Here is a 17157-nt window from a genome sequence, read left to right on the forward strand (position 1 = left end):
CACACCACTCATAAACAGTATTTATTTATTTATTTGGTACGAATTTATATGTAGTACGGGAGAATATTGGTTTTCACACAGTAATTTAGACAATATAAGCATTGTTTCACTCATGAAACACATCAACATACCTGACCTTTTTTGGCAACATTACCTGATCATCATTTCTGACTGTTTCTTCCTCTAATGCTATGTAAAGTTTGTCCTCCACATTGTCATCGATTGGGGAATCAATCTGGCCCTGAATTTTGTACCGTGGCATGACATGGCTTTACTGGCCAGGTCACTGGTAACAGATGAATTGCTGAGACAATGGCATGCTGGGGGGAGAGGTCATGCTGGGTAAGGCATTGTCCCTGCCTGGCATCTTGTAGAGGAAGGTGTCCTGTGTATACGTACCAAAAATCACTCGCGAAAATTGAAAATTGTGCAAATTACGGACCTTGCAATTGATTCACATTTATGAACGTCAACGGGATTGGCAGTGACAAAACGTGTGGACATTAATTCACGTTGACGGGATGCCGCGGGTTAAACTTCACATAATACTTTGCTTTCTCATTCTGATAAACTGTCAAATGTCTTCAAGTACATAGTGTGTACTACATGGGGTACCGACAGAAAATCTTTAATGGCGTATAAGTCCCTTATTCGGTCCAAGCTAGACTATGGTGCACAGGTGTATGACTTGGCATCTGATGCCACATTGAAAAGGTTGGATGTGTTACAGAATAAACATTTGTGAATGTGTCTTGGAGCTGTCCAGTGTACCCGTGTAGCTCGTCAGGAAGTGGAGGCGAATGTGCCTCCCCTCCATTTTCACCGCGAACATCTGGCACTGTCCTATAGCATAAGGATAACTACGAAAAAGTAATATTGGCAATGTGGCCTGTACCCCTCTGCGTCAATACCACCATCTTCTTCGGGAGGGGTGTTGGCCACTGGCTGACCGCCTTCTTTTACTGACTCAGGAGCTTGGTGTGGACCTCAGTACTGTGACAAGTTGGTGACTAAAAACAATGCTCCCTGGGAGCCACCCGGCTTTACGGTTGATGTTTCCTGGTTCCCAGCACCAAAGACCAAGGCGCCGGAGGTGGAGATCCACCACTTGTTTCATAACATCATCGTTCGTCACTTGGGGCCAGCAATTGTGCACCGATAGCTCCAAGTTGAGTGAATGTGTGGGTGCAAGTGTACGGTCGACTGAATGTGCCCTCAGGTATCGGCTGCCGATTCATACATCTGTGTTTACCTCTGAATTTTTTGCTATTGACAAAGCCATAGACTATGCTTCAAATTCTAAGCATGACTCATTTGTCATATTTTCAGATTCGAAATCAGCCCTTCAGGTAATTGTATCTTGCACTACGGACTCGCACGAGATCCAGGACCGCATCGTTAATAAGTTGCATTCATGCAACAAGTCATTCACGCTGATGTGGGTGCCTGGTCATTGTCGCATCTACGGCAACGAGCAGGCTGACTTACTTGCAAAGTCGGTTGTAGAGCTCAAGGAGACTTGGGACGTTCCTCGTGATCTACGGTCGAGTCTCTCAGAAAGAAATCAATAAATCTTCTGTGGCAAGGGCAGTCGACCAGACTAAATGTTCCAACTTGTTAGCCGTACCTGGGAGACTGAGACACTGCCAACTGTCCCAGTCGCCTGGAAGAAAAAGTGTTGGCACGTTTACAGCTTAATGCCACTATATTAACCCATATGAAACCATATATGGAAAGACACTTCCCACCGCACTGTGACATCTGCTATGCAGGTGTTATCTATCAGTCATATCATCCTACGCTGTCGGCGATTTATTCGTGAACGGGCTTCACTTATAAATTACTCCGTCGCAGCAGACTTTCCCTTCACCCTTTCTACCATCCTGAGTGACGGGGACATTGTTATGACTGATAAATTGATGGTTTTCTTGAGAGAGACTGGATTGATCAGAGTGATGTGACTTTTTTACTATATGGTTATGGCTTTTACCGACTGTAAATATGTACATATTGTACTATTAATTAGGGTTGACAGTTGACTGATCTATTACTAATATAGATGTCCCCTACATTAATCCACGTTCCTCGCCTGTCAGTCATCAGCTGATGAGTGCAAGTGTGCAATATAGAAAGGTATTGGGCATTTGCAGTTGATGGTGGTCTGTTGGGTGAGGACCTTCACCTTTTGTATATATGTAAATCTCTATGCCTTCTTGTAAAAGTTTTTTTAATTAGGGTCGACAGTTGACGTATATGGAGTAGTTCCTGACTCTTCAGGTTCCCTTTCATATATTGATGTCCCTTATATTATTTTCTGGCTCGACTGACAGTCAGCAGGTGATGAGTGCAGGTATTGTAAAACCTTAAACTTTATCCCACCAGTTGACACCAGTGTAATGGTAAAGACCTGTTATCCCACCGGTATTCACCAGTGTGATGCTAAGAATTTTTATGCCACTGGCTAACACCAGTGTAATGATGATAGGGGTATGTATTTTCTTACCTGTTGTGGGTACTGATCCACTCATCCATGGATATACAAGTGGTACTCGACTTAGTATAACAGTTTATAGTAAATATTTATGAAATATTATGGTAGCGTTTGTAGTTTCTGGCCGAGTTTAGATTTAGTCGGTACCACAGGTGGTTGTCGTTCCCTTAGCGAAGGAATCTTGAATTGGAAGGGGAGTGAATTTGGCTTGAGGACATAATTTCCTTGATTAGGTATACTAATAAAGAAAAGAAAATGATATATACTTTACTTTAATAATCCTGTTAATTTCCACAAAAACATTTTTTTTCTAATTACATGACCCTTTTTAGTATGAGAGAAGATTGTAAATGGTACCAAGGTTTTTGGGTGATCATTCCTCTAACATTATTACCAGACGAAACAATTTGATACACGCGAGGTATGGAGTTGTTGTACTTTACTTTCTTTTTTGGCCGTTACCCTTGGGCTCAACAATGGCCTCAAGACAGGGACATTTTTACGGGTATGAATTGTCTGTTCGGGCTGGCATAGCCTCGAATCAATAAGAATGATTATTTGTGTTCATCTTTCACCCATATAAGGTATTCTCCTCATGTAATTTTCTCGATTCCCACATCGTCAGTATTATTTACAGTTCATCATCAACAATGTTTTATAGTCACTAGAAATACATAATCTCTCGGGCCTGTCTAGCCTCGAAGAATAATTCAAACAAAAGGAAATATAATCACCAAGGATACTCAATCATTCGGGCTTGTTTAGCCTCGAGGTACAACTCAAATATCACATTATTGCTCACAATCAGTAAGTTCCCTTCCACGCTCCTGATTATTTTTTTTTCTAATAAACTAATTTTAAAGAAAGAGAACAGTTAATGAATTTGAATTTTTCTCCTTTCCCGTTACAGAACATATCACTTTTATACTTCTATTCCTTATCTACAAAAAAAAAAGAAATTCACTTGATAGGATCATTAATAACACATCAACTACCTTCGGTTTGTAAAAATAACTCGTGAGTAGTGTAAGTGTAAGTGTAAAAGTCTATGGGCAACACTTGGGAATAATGGCGTGCTCACACGGACGTCGCCGGTGTCTGGGGAACTAAACGAACGTCTGTTACACACGATGTCTGGGCAGCAAGTTACTCTACGTTAAACTCTCAACAATATTACTTCTCATAGTTCATAATAAGTAAGGATTAAACAAAGAAAAAATGGGGGAGGAAGAAGAAATGTGGACGACCCACCTAAGCGAACGTCTGTTACACACGATGTCTGGGCAGCAAGTGGGGCCTGTCGGGCACCACAGGACGCCACTGCTAGCTCAAATGAGATTATGTTTTTGAAATATGGTGGGTTTCAATTCTCTTTACAATTTATTTAGCAGTGTACCCATGACGACAAGACTTTTGATTGAACTGGGGAAAATTTGGGATTTATTCCTTACTTAATTTAAATACTGATTCTATCACTATCTCAATTTGAATCTGAGAGCAGCTCATGCCATCTAGTGACGGCCAAGATAAACGGGACTTTAAATCCTCACAAATGACATTATTTAGGCCTTTTGGACTGCTAATCTTACATACTTGTGTTCTAGCAGCTTCATTAGCAAACATTTCACAACTAGGTTACGGAAAGAATTGTATAATCATCATTACTCTGTTTAAGGTTTAAACTCGGCGCCCGGCAACGACGCATAAAGGGAGGGGATAAGCTGCTCGCATGTGTCTTTCATTACTCGGCTTCACTGAGGAATTCCCATAGCTCAACATCCACAATTACATCACCCACTGCATAGATACAGAGATACATACATATAAAAAATAGAGTTAGCCCTACAGTAATTATTAATATATGAATTACTACTTAGGGTAGGAACTTATAGACTAATATTCAGGTTACACCCTATCTAACTTAAAATTACAGTACTACTAAACACATACATGAATATCAAATGTGTGGCACTACAGTATGTTATGTAGAAAGGCATTACATACCTGCAGTCGATGGTGTTCTCTTGGTCGAGGTATTTTTACGATTAGTGTATGTCTAGCTATTTGTCTTTTTAGGATTTAGTATAGGTTAGCGATTTGTCTGTCAGGCTACGAGTTTTAGGGACTTTAGATTAGGCATCTTTCATTTTTTTTATAATAAATAATGTAAGGTCTAAAAATAAAAAAATAAAAAAGAAAAAAAGAAAAAAGTAATAAAATAAAAATAATTATAAATGTACAGCTGGCCGCTCTCCCGCGAGGGCCACAGCGTTGTCAACGCTGGCCAAGATATTGACTCTGAAACACTAGTAGAGAGATGCGTTCGAAGCATCCACAGCCAGTAAGAGAGAGTCGTACAGAAAGAGTTTGGGGGGGAGGAAGGGGGTTTGAGGAGAGTGGGGGGATACCTATGCACGAGAGGTGAGGGATGACGTCTGAAACAGATGAGTGGAAGGCTGGAAACTATATATAATAATAATCTACAATACCTGGTAACAAATCATATATATTCTAATACCTTTATTGTCAAGTTATTACCGCTGTGAAAAGTGGCACAGTTAATGCTTGGAAACCATAAAGCATAATGCTACTGAATATAGCAAATGTGAATCCTTAATACTGCATGCGGTAATTGCTGACACCCCTAGCACACACCTCCGTATCCTCCTTATCAAGCGTTTCCTAACACCCGACAACAAACACTGCATTTAGGGATGCTGTATCACTCTTTTACCTTACTATTTTTTCTACATTCTGATTAATGATACTAAACGCTAAATGCTATAGTCAGATTTTGCTATGTAAAAATTTACATAGTACGAGATAGGCAAAGAGGCACGGACACGATGGCAACAGATGGTTGTTTGTAAAAATGAAATTATGGGCGTCTTGACCAATGAGGCTTTAACCCGCCCCGTCCCGACGACGTATGGGTACGTCACCACGATTTGCATTTGCCAATCCCGGCGACGTACCAGTACGTCGTGCAATTGCAATGTGCATAATTTCGACAATTTTCAAAATTCGCGCTTGATTCACGGTACGTACCCTCGCCTGACCTTCCCCTACCTGCCACCAGGCGGGGACACTCGGCGACCCCGCGTGACCCACGCTAGCCCGCCACTCGTCCACTCACCTGGTAGCCATGGTCCTGCTCAGACATGGCTAAGAGAGGTCTCTCAGAGAGCGAAATTCAAGTCGCCCTGGACACCTTTACCGGCGACAGTGATTCCCCACTGGATGACGAGGAGATGGACAAGGATTATGTGCAGCCAGATGAGGAAGAAACCACCAGCAGTGATGAGGAAGTTCTGTCACCAAGGAAGCGGCAGTATGTGACTTACCATGCTGCTAGAGAGGGGCAGGAGGCAAAGAAGGCACGTGGTATGTCATATCCCTATCCCCAGCGTGCCTTGGAAGCAGAATTCGAGGTCGAGGACGAGGACGGAGACGTGGGACGTGCTGCCACGTGGTATGGGCGGGAGGTGATTACGCATCGTGGCCCAGAGCGCACACCACGTCGTCTAAGCAGGTATGGGCCTAGCATTCTGTTTGGGGCGGTAGGAAGTGAAGTGGAGGGAGTGGGGAGTGAAATGGACATTCCTGGGATTAGGGAAAGTGAGAGTGAGGTGGGTGAGTCATTGCTCTCCCTACGCAGTGTGAGGCGGCAGAGTGGATCACGTGGGCCAGTGCAGGTGCGTTCCTTATCACGTGGGGTTGTGAGGGAGGGGGAAGGTGGGGAAGAACCACTCCAAAGCACGTCTTATGCTCCCCAATATCCCCTAACACGTGGTCGAGCAAGGTTGTGTGAGAGAGCACGTGGTGTGGTAGCGGAGGGGGAAGGTGGGGAGGAACCACTCCCCAGCACGTCTTCTGCTCCCCAATATTCAACTATTTCATCCCCACAGCCCCCTAATGTTCCGCAAGGCCGTAAGGGTAAGGGAAAGGGAAAGGGTAAAGGCAGAGGGAAGAGGAGTGACAGTGGGGAAGCCCTCTGTACTCCTTGTCCCCAACCTCCCCAACTAGGATCTCCTCCCCACCCAGACGAAGGCGGTGATGGGGACGAGGGATTTGTGTCGTGGGACTGGGAGGATGGGAGTGATTTTTCTCCCCTCATTCACCCCTTCACTGAGCAGGGGCGATCTGGCTGCATTGCACCAGGTATTCACTGTAATTCAAGCAGGTTGGATTTTTTCCACCTGTTTTTCAGTGAGGCATTCGTAGATCAGATCGTGTTTCAAACAAACCTGTTTGCAAGCGGCCAGCGGCTAGAAAGTGAAAGATTGGGAACAAGGAGTAGGCATTCTATGATCTATGATTACCCTGTCTCCATTCCAGAAATGTTCTTATTTTTTGCCCTTGTCCTTTTGATGGGTATAATAAGAAAAAATAGAATTCCTGCTTACTGGACTACGGACCCTGTTATGTTTACCCCCATATTTGGTCAAGTGATGAGCCGTAATCGGTTTCAACAAATTCTAAGTCGCCTCCATTTTTATGATGCTAATGACCCTGCAAATGCAAACAACACGGACAAAATGAGGCGAATTAGGCTGGTCTTTGATCACCTCAGGCAAACCTTTCGATCCTCATTCTATCCCTATAGAGATCTCGTCATAGACGAGAGTCTCGTGTTGTGGAGAGGCAATATTTCATTCAGACAGTATATACCCAGCAAAAGGCACCGTTTTGGGTTCAAGATCTTTGTTATGTGTGACTGTAGGACTGGATACGTGCAAGACATAGTCTTGTACACCGGTGCACAGACAGACATAATAGAAGATCGAAGTATAGGACTTTCGGGAGCAGTGGTAAAGACGATGATACAAGACTACCTTCATCGTGGTCACGTTCTCTATCTCGACAACTGGTACACTAGCCCTCTTCTCGCTCGTTATCTTCACAGACATGAAACGGGAGTCTGTGGAACCGTAAAGGTGAACCGGCGTCACATGGTCAAGGTAGGGCGGAAACTTGCAAGGAGTGAGGTTGTCTTCTTCAAAGCAAACAACATCCTTGCAACAATGTGGAACCACAACAGAGAAGTAAGCCTCTTGTCCACGGTTCACCGCCCCTTGATGCACCGTACTGATTCTGTTGATTACCATAGCGAGAGCAGGCGTCGTGTTTGGAAACCTGAATGTGTCATGGACTATAATATAAACATGCGCCTCGTGGACCAGTCAGACTCCATGATATCGACGGTAGAGTGTGCCAGGACCACGATGAAGTGGTATAAAAAACTGTTCTTTCACTTGCTAGATATCACTGCTCTGAATTGCCACCACCTTCACGCCATGACCACAGGAGTTCAGGAAACCTTTGAAGGGTTTGTGAGGGAGCTTACACGAGAAATCTTTGCAAAGTATGCTGTTGAAAGGCCCCAACAGCGCCCCCGCACTGCCCATATTACCCACACTCCCCAGAGAATATCCGCCCGCCATTTCCCCACTCCTATCCCGCCCCAGCCCAACAGACCTAGGCCCCAGCGCAGGTGTCACGTGTGCAGTCATTCCCAGGTGAGACTCACGACACAGAGGAAGGACACCCGCTATGAGTGCGTGCAGTGTGACGTGGGTCTGTGTATTCACCCATGTTTTAGTGAATATTACACGTTGCTGCAATTTTAGCATGGTGTGAATGCGAAAGGACGCTGAAAATATGAGGTAAATGCGACAGACAGACGCTCTTTGAAAATATCAGTCATGTGGATCGCCAAATATTAGTATAAAGTGCCTACGGGTAGAACATAAGTGAAAACATTGGGTGTAAGTATATAAATCTGCCCTAAGTTGAAACTTACATAGAGAGGGTTGTTTGATTCGATATTCTGTCGCTCAGTGCAATAAATACGGCCCCTTATTTTATATTTCTTATTATGTGACATTATTACGGGTATAATATAAGTTCAAATTATTGTATATGATGATGTATATTCTAAGTCAAATATTCATAGCGTGTCTATAAAGATAAGATTTCCTGACGCTTAGTCGAATGAATAAGGCACGTATTAGTCAAAATAAAAGTCAGCAAGTGATAAAGTGAATAATTAGTATATAAGTGTGTGAGTGAATTAGTATATAAGTGTGTGAGTATTATGTATGACGAAACATTCCTTGCGAGGGTATTTTCAGGCTATATTCTCACGCTCACTTGAAGAAATAATGGCAGTAAGTATGTACAGTGCATTCTAGGGGTGTAAACGTGTGTAATGTAAGTGGGAAAATATATTTTGAGTGAATAAATAAAGTAGATGATGAAACACGAGTGTCTGAGATCGTGGTTGCTACGTGAATAGGCGCTAGCATATCGCTAAATGCCCTCGTAATGAATGATAATAATTGAAAACCTTCACAGTGGTGGAGGAAAGGTTCTATGTAAATGGGAAAATAATTGGAAAGTGATAAAACAATTTGGTATGTTGAAATACGAGTCATAGCGAGTGCGCTTACTAAGCTGATGTGCGCTAAACTTATGCTGCATGTCATCATAATGAATGAAAACGTCTGAAAACACTTACAAACAGTTGTAATTGGTAAATTGTCATTGAAACAGAAGTATACAAGTAGAAAAAATGATAGGTTGACTCATACCAGAAACTTAGCATATAGCATGTTACGACTCGGACCAAACTCGCTATGCTCGCGCGATGGTACAATGCTTATTTTTCCTATATATGTGTCTGAAATCCATTATATTGTTACTGTTATTGTTTATTAGTTCAAATTCAATAAATGTAGAGGTGTTGTGTGTTGTTTGCCCCATTATTACTTACTATAGAAAACGTAAACGCATATCCAGCCCATTACAGAATACGATACCTGTGGGGGGAAACCGCACCTGTAGAGACCACTTATAGACCGCAGAGACCACTTTTTTCAGGATTTTCCATCGTTTCTCGACCTAAGCGGAAGTTTTAGAAGAAAAAAAATTTTTCCAAAAAGGCTCGGGACTGGGGGATGTCATAGGTGCGGAAAGGCTCGGGACGTGACGGGTTAAACAATTTGTGATCTCTCTCTCTCTCTCTCTCTCTCTCTCTTGCTCTCGCTCTCTCTCTTGCTCTCGCTCTTGCTCTCGCTCTCTCTCTCTCTCTCTCTCTCTCTCTCTCTCTATAGATAGATAGATAGATAGATATATATATAGATAGATAGATAGATAGATATATCTATATCTATATATATATATATCTATATAGATCTATATATATATCTATATCTATATCTATATAGATTTATATATATATATATATATATATATATATATATATATATATATATATATATATATATATATATATTATTTAATCTGCTATCATGTGAAGGTCAATGGGAGCCCTGATAACTCCACGATGCGATGACGCAACGATGCGATTTTAAACTGCTTGTTACGTAACGCTAGATATGGGCGATGTTGATATATGCCAGTGGTGTTAGCAGCTGCCACATTCCGGATGAAGTTACTTACATTTGTTACATGTGATTAATAAACGGCATTCTGATTCATTATTTTCAGGCAGTTTTTGTCTGTATTTTACAGCGTCCATTGCTTGGAAACGACAATAAAATAAAATACGATTAAAGTCTACAATTATGAATCTTGATCGGTTGTCTTTGTTTTGCAGTAAAAAATTTAAAGTTGATCTTTTTACTTTTCATGATGGCAAAAGTAACACCGAAAAAAAAAAAATTCTTTTAATAAATATTACACTTTTCTGTCGCCTCAACAATCGTCATATCTCGCCTCTCGTGTACAGGCACCCACCTACCCACCTCAAACCCGCTCCCTCCCTCAGTCCTGTGAATGCTTCGATCAGAGCTCACTACTAATGATTCGCGGTTACGATCTCGGCCAGCGTTGACAACACTAAGGTGGCCCTCGCGGGAGTGCGGCCAACTGTACATGTGTATGTGTGTATGAAAGTGTCTGTCTTTACAGTATGCATGGATATGTTTGAATGTATGTATGTGTATACTGTATATATGTTTGTATATATATGTATATATGTGTCTATATATACAGGGTGTAACAGAACGTTATGTCATAACTTCCCAGGGTGAATAATTGGGTTAATACAAATATGAAATGTTATATGACTATTTGTGTTATTTTCAATAGTAACAAAGTTATGGCACTGGAAGGTAGACTACAGGTAAAACAGGTAGAGGAAAACACACACGTAACACAAAGCTTTATTGTAACACACGGGTATGGGTTTTAGTCTTATGGAAGAGTTAGTTAAGTAGGTGTTCAAAGTGGCCATCATCTTCTTGCATACACATCTCAACACGGTGCAACATCGACCTTGTAACAATGTGGAGAACAGCAGGGTCATTCACACGTGTCGTTGCATCAAATATCCGACGTACTAGATCATCTCGTGTGTCTACTGGACGTTCATACACCAGCTCCTTCATGTACCCCCATACGTGGAAGTCTAAAGGGATGAGGTCTGGGGAACGTGGTGGCCAACTCACTGGGCCACCACGGCCAATCCATCGGCCAGGAAAGTGTTGGTCTAGGTAATTTCTCACGATTAATGCGTAATGTACGGGTGCTCCATCATGCTGGAAGTACATCTGTGCTCGTGTTTGTAGTGGAACATCCTCAAGAAGGGCTGGCAACTCATGTTCCACAAACTGTGCGTAAACTCGTCCTGTCAGACGCTCCTGCATGATGAATGGTCCAATTAACTGGTTTCCAATGACACCACACCACACATTCACAGAAAAATGGCGTTGGTGATTACGTTGGACTATTGGGTGCGGATTATCATGCGCCCAAACATGAGAGTTCCTTGTATTATGAACTCCCTCACGGGTGAACTGCCCCTCATCAGTAAATAAAATGTAGGGGCACTGTTGATGGTGTGCAACAAACCACCGACAATACTCTAGTCGCCTATCCATGTCTGCATGTTCCAGGTGTTGTACACGTTGAATATGATATGGATACAGTTCCCCATTGTGCAGTGTTCGCCAAACAGTCATATGCGATGTGTGTAGACGGGCAGCAAGTCGTCGGGTACTGGTTCGTGGATCACGCTCTATCATTCGCATAATATGCCTCCTCTGTGCCCGATTTCTTTGTCGGGGACGTCACAAATCTCCCCGCACCAGGAACCAATCCAGATTCTCGCAACATTTGATGGACGTTATTAAACACTCGTCGATCAGGAGTTCGTCGTCCTGGAAACCGGCTGCAACCGCATTCCCATCACAGAACCCATAAACATAGCGCATATCTGTGTATTCCACGTTCGTAAACAAAAATGGCATCTCCAAGACTACTGTCAGTCAAGTTGAACCAGTTCCTGACTGTGACCTCACTCTGTGGTACTGAGATGATGTAGTTCATTACTAAAGCTTCATGATTCGTATTGATGTGCTCAGTGATTCGAATACATGGTTCAAACAGTCAGTGAAACACAGTTTTCCCACAAACTGTGTTATACCTTGGTGCTATTTACAAATGTGGTTTACTGTACCTTCCTTACTTGTAAGCCACATTCCAGTGCCATAACTTTATTACTATTGAAAATAGCACAAATTGTCATATAACATATCATACTTGTATTAACCCAATAATTATTCACCCTGTGAAGTTATGACATAACTTTCTGTTACACCCTGTATATACATATATATATTTGCCTTAATCGCCAGGAGCTTATGCATAAAAAAAAAAAAAAAAAAATCACATTCATCTGATATTACTATTCGTCAGCCATGTTATCTCCCGTCCCCTTTTGAGCAACAGCTACATTCGCCCAGTATTATTACGTGCCCAACACTGTCGTTGGAAGAAACCTCTTCATTATGTTTGTGTAATTCCTCCTGGTTTTGTTCAATTCTACATTTCCCCAACGTTCCTTCTTTCATTACTTAACGCTCCTTCTTTTTCCTCTGTTTCTTTTCTCTCCATTTTTCCCTTGCTTCATGCTATTTGTCTTCATTTTCCCTCGCCATTCATTTACTAAATATGAGACAAATATATTTCCTCACAGTAGACAAAAGGAGAGGTGAGAGGATAGATGAATCAGAATCAGTGGCATGTGGTGCCAAATAAAAGGAGGGGAGAAAGAAGTGAGAGGGAGTGACAACAAACTTCAGCGCCATCTGTTGTCTGTTATCCGTACCAAAATTAATGCTCCAGCACCCATTGATCTCCCACATCGACAGCTCGCGCGCTGTTCAGTTAGAACTCATTAACTCTTAATTTAATCAAATCTTTGACTGAGGAATGTCTTTGGATTAACGGGGGACTGCTGGAATTTTCACTTATGAGCGCAGGTTTACCTGCGGGGGTCTCCTTCATAATTCGCCCATAAGACAATCAGTAATCGTAGCTCTGTAATGGTTAAGTTACATGTTCGTACAGCAATTTTTGCTTAGAATTCCCCATCAGGCATATCCTAATGATATGCCCTTTACCCTGGGGAACCCTGTATAATATCTATCTATCTCTATCTATCTATTGCCAGACGCCTCAATCCCGTTTGGGGTGGCCACAAACAAATCGCCTCCAAGTCGCCCTGTCCCCCGCCATTTCACTGCCCTGCTCCCAACTCACACCCCCCTCTCTCATATACCTCTCCACCCCATCCCTCCATCTCATCCTCGGTCTCCCCCTCCCTCTTCCACCCTCCACCTCACTCACATACACTCTCTTCGTCAATCTTTCACCCTCCATCCTCTCCACATGGCCAAACCACCTCAGTGTGTTCCTCACAACGCTTCCTATCACATCCACATCCACACCACAACGCTCCTTTATATCCTCATTCGTCAGCCTGTCTCTCCACGTGACTCCACAGGCTCCTCTTAAATAACTCATTTCCACTGCTCTCACTCTTGACTTCTGTCCTTCCAACAATGTCCAAGCTTCACTTCCGTACGTTAGAGTTGGTATCACAATACTGTCATGTAGTAACTTTTTTACTTCCATGCTCACTTCCCTGTTTCTTATCACTGCTTTTAAGGAACCAGCAACCTTTCTTCCCTGCTGTACCCTTTCAAGCACTTCACCCTCCAAACCTCCATCCTTACTCATCACACTACCCAAATACTTAAACGTACTCACATTTTCCAATTCCTCACCATCCAACCTCGCTGTACATTCACTGACTTCACCTCTCTCAAAGACCATCACTTTACTCTTCCCTACATTCACCTTTAGGTTCCGTTTCTTACACACTCTCTCAAACTCATCCACCAAGCCTTGCAGCTCCCCTTCGTCTTCACTCAACAACACAGTATCATCTGCAAACAACAGTACAGGGAGTTTCCAAACACTATCCTCTCTCACCAGGGCCACTCCAACATCCACTACCCTACCTTGTACCTCTTTTATTACCCCATCCATGTACAGATTGAACAACCATGGAGACATGACACATCCCTGTTTCAAACCAACTTTCACAGAGAAAAATTCACTTAGTTCACCATCCACACGCACTGCAGCCTTCGCACCATCGTACATACTCTTCACAGCATTCAACAACTTCCCATTTACTCCTGGGGTAGGGGGGTTTTCAAGAATACTCCCCCAGTATCCCTGCTTGTCGTAAAAGGCGACTAAAAGGGTTGGCGGAGGGTTAGTGCCCCTCCCCGGAAAACAACTAACTAAAAAAACAAACAAGAAGCCTGTATAATATACTGCCATATAATTCTATTCAGCCTAAGTGAGAATCTCCATACTCACGGGGCTACGTATAGCCTTCTTTAAGCCCACCACTGCACGTGGCTTCTTTGGTGAACTGCACTATGATGGGTTCCTGGTTACAATACCATTTCAACCTCTCATCATTTTGATAAGACCGCATTTTCATTTCCCATACTCATACCAAATGAATAACTGCCTGACAAATAATGATCACAGTCCTGTGAACTAACCGATTACATTAATAATGACACCATAACATATTGCTCAGCACTTACAAAATGTAACCTCCTTTCTCTACTCCTCCACACACACTTCTCCTCTTATCCTCCAGTCCCTCCTACTTCCTGCTACTACACCACGTCAAAGCTTCATACTTACACATATACCAAATATACTTCTTCCAGTCACTACATCACTACAGGACAAACTGTTACACTGCATATAATAAAAGCTGCCGTACCTGTGTGTGTGTGTGTGTGTGTGTGTGTGTGTGTGTGTGTAAACTAGTTAGTCATCGAGCTGTACACGGGGATTAAGGCGGTAGGTGGGCTGGGCGAGTGGGTGGGTAAGCGGGGTTGGGTGGGATCTGTTGGCAGGGTGGGTGGCTGGTTGAGTGGGTGGGTTGCATTGTGGATGAGTAAGTGGAGTGAGCGGCGTGAGTGGATAGTGGGGCAGTGTGAATGGGGTCGGTTTGTGGTGGGTGGACAATGTTGCAATGGTTGTGGGGATAGGTAGGTTTGGCCAGGTTGGGTGGCATGCTGGGTTGGGTTGATGGGACTGTTTGGGTGGATGAGCTGGACAAGGTAGATTTGGTGGAACGCGTTGGTTTAATGGTCATGGTGGATGACTAGGGTGTGTAGTCAGGGTGGGTGGTCAGTGTGCGTGGTCGGGGTAAGATGGATGACGTGGGTAGGGTGGATGTGGCGGGTAGGTGGAATAGGGTGGGGTGGGGCGGCGAAGGGAAGGTTGGGTGGTGTGTTGTAAGTGGCTGGGTGCGGATGAGTGAGTGGGTTGATGGATCAGGTGGGTGTGTAGGCTTGGGATGGTGGTTGTACTTGGTGACTGGGTGGATGATAAATGGCTTCCCAGAGGTTAAGGCAAGGTATGGACTTATTTTTCTTGTGGTATAAAAATCTGAAGATATTTCTAGAATGTATTGAAATTTACCTTGAGGCAATGCTCGCTGATATTTCACTAATTCAACAAAATCTTCTGCGCTTAGTGAGACTGGAATGCTAAGTTATTTAGTTCCAGTTTTCTTTTCCCTTTGCCACTGTTATGTCAGCACTCATTCCTTTAATGTCATTCCATGTTGTCACCACCTAAATAGTTGACCCAGCTTTATTGCAGCATCACGTGATGAAATGTGGCATTGCCTCACTAAAAATAATACTTATTCCATGTCTGGATAATATACGAACACAGTTCTTTATCACGAACATCTTCCGTTCAAACTAGGCCCTCAACTAAATCCTTGTCTTCTACTCATGCAGCAGTAGTACTGCTCTCGCCTCACCTTCTAGTCAATCATAATCCCTCACAACCTTATGTGAGTACTTGCTCTGAAGGACCATATCAGAAGGTCAAAGAATGAAAGCGTTGAATGACAGCATATAGAAGGTCCATTAACCCAACCCGTCCCAACCGATTTTTCACCACTGACTCCCCCCAGTCCCGACCAATTTCGGGAAAAAAAAAAAAATTGTTGCCTCAAACCTCCGCTTTTGGTGAGAAACATCGAAAATTCATAGAGAAATCGCTCACCTGAGGTTTAAAATGCTCGATACAGATAGCAGTACTCCTTACTCTACTGGGTTTTCTATCAGGCTGGCTCCAAAGAAAACGAGTTCTATAGGAGGGTAACTATTCCACACCCTCATAAATGGTACAGTAACCTCTCAAATAACGCGAGGGGGTTAAGTTCCTGGAGAGGTCGTGTTAGTTTAAAATGCGTTTTTTAAACACAATTTTCCCATAAGAAACAATGGTATTATTAGGGGTTATATTCCTGGACTCTGGGAAAGTCTGCCCATTTGGGGAGTTATGCTACTCTAAACTTAAAAGCAACAATATTAATTTGAAGAAAAACCCACAAAAAAACAAAAACAGTATATTTGGGGAGAAATAAACAACATTTGAGCCCTAGTTGGGCTGAGAGCATTGTTTACTTCTCCCCAAATACATACTGTTTTTGTTTTTTACGTGGATCTTCTTTCAATTCTGCTTCATTCACGGCATTGTGAAAGTTTCTCAACATTATTTATGCATTAGTAGGTCATAAAAGCACTACAGTAAAAGCAACATTATCATTACAGTAAGTAGGTCACAAACAATAACAACACACAGCCTCACTTCATCTATGCATCACTTGTCGTCTGCTGCTGTCCCTCCTCACCTCGCTAACTCACCTCCCGCCGCTCCCCATCCTAAAAAAATTTGTTGTCCCTCCTCTCTCTGCTGTCTTTCCTCATCCTCTGACTTCCGTGCTACTGGTGATGAAGATAATTCCCTTAGGTTTTCTGTTTTCTTCATAAAGAACTGCTCTATCTTGGTCTGAGTGGTTTTCTTCTTTCTGTTCTGCAGCATCAAGTTGTAACAATTTAGATCTGCCATCACTTTCCTGGCTAAATTTTGTCCAAAATGAGCCAAATTGCTCAGAATGGGGCCAAACTTCATTTTCGAATATTATAGTTAGAATAAATCCAGTTTAAGCAACAGACAAATAAAAAATTGTATTTATGCATAAACTGCCACACACGGTCTATCAGCTTGAGACTGTCCAAGGCGCGCACAGCTAATTTGAAACCATCACATATGTGTAATGTCGCGTTAAATCGAGAAAACCTTGTTAGTTAAACATATCTCCTTAAATATTTGCTGTGTTAAATCGAAAACGCGTTTTGTAAACTCGTGTTAGTTGAGAGGTTACTGTATTTATTTATTCATTTGATATGAATTTATAAGCAGTACGAGAGTATATTGGTTTTCACACAGTAATATAGGCA

At 42.7% G+C, this 17157-nt stretch overlaps 1 protein-coding gene across 1 annotated transcript in view; it reads right to left on the reverse strand.

The window, feature by feature from the left end:
* The window catches only part of LOC145405334 (uncharacterized), a 361863-nt gene that overhangs the window by 335243 nt on the left and 9463 nt on the right, over nucleotides 1–17157 (reverse strand). The gene's annotated exons all lie outside the window — the stretch shown is intronic.

This window comes from Coenobita brevimanus, chromosome 66 (genome assembly GCF_032717465.1).
Source record: "Coenobita brevimanus isolate Jiangsu-jjx chromosome 66, ASM3271746v2, whole genome shotgun sequence".
NCBI lineage: Eukaryota > Metazoa > Arthropoda > Malacostraca > Decapoda > Coenobitidae > Coenobita > Coenobita brevimanus.